General features: G+C 37.8%; 1 pseudogene; it reads right to left on the reverse strand.

Annotated features, from left to right (window-relative positions):
• Positions 1–381: 381 nt before the first annotated feature.
• On the reverse strand, positions 382–810 carry LOC140531332 (elongin-C pseudogene; annotated as a pseudogene).
• Positions 811–1,017: the final 207 nt, after the last annotated feature.

The following is a 1,017-nucleotide window of genomic DNA, read 5'->3' on the forward strand; positions in this document are numbered from 1 at the left end:
AATAATGCTAGATAGCTATGATATGGTAGGTTCAAATTAACCCCACCTGTCCAAAAATAACAAAAAAAACCCCTTAAAAACACTTAGCTAGTTTAAGCCTATAGTATCTGCCTATATTTCAGTACTTACTATAATCATTGTTTTAATATATAAAACCACATCTAAAGGATAAGGCATAGCTATCTGCTAATTGGCGTACTTGTTTATTTCTCCTTTAGTGAAAATGTCCTTATTTTATTTAAGTTGCAAAACAAATTTCAACTCTGTTTGCTATGCAAAAGAAAGGACTGAAAACGCAACATGCCATATGAAAAAAGTTAGTAACTGAACTACAGGTATTAAATACTGAAAAAGTTAACAGTTTATTATAATTTATTTTATTTAACAATCTAGGAAGTTTGCAGCCATCAGTAATTCCAGTGCAACTTCAGGTGCAGCTGGGGATTCAGGAATCTCTGTAGAGCTGTTAGTGTAGCGAACCTTGTAGTTAAAATACATGCACACTTTTGATAGCGCATGTGATGGAATTTCTCTAAAATTAACCTTATTGGTTTCATTTTCAGCAGACTTACCTGGGCCCCTTAACATGGCTTTTATTGTTCCTGATGTGAAAGAATGCTCCGTTTTCACAATAAATTCATGACCGTTGGAAGATATCAATTTCACATACATGGCACCTGGGCCCTCACACCTGCAATACGTTTTCTCTTTTCCATCCATTATCTCCTTATAAAATTATATTTTGTTTCCACAGGAATTTTAACAAAAAAGTTCTGCAGCGGCCATAGCTCAGTCCCCACACGCTGCCACAGCCCTGCTCCCAGGACCCCCATCCCCAGTTTTGATGCTAGCTGTCCCCAGCAAATCAACTAGAGTTCATCTGTCTATAGATTTGGGGCCTTATGTTGACCGAAAATCACTCCCAGACCCTGTAAAAACTCAAACCAATGTAGTTTGGTGCTTGTGTAGCAAAACTGGTTCACTGGTTTCAGCGGTGTTAGGGTCCTTTCCCTTTCC

The sequence above is a fragment of the Notamacropus eugenii genome, chromosome 3 (assembly GCF_028372415.1).
Source record: "Notamacropus eugenii isolate mMacEug1 chromosome 3, mMacEug1.pri_v2, whole genome shotgun sequence".
In the NCBI taxonomy this organism is placed as follows: domain Eukaryota; kingdom Metazoa; phylum Chordata; class Mammalia; order Diprotodontia; family Macropodidae; genus Notamacropus; species Notamacropus eugenii.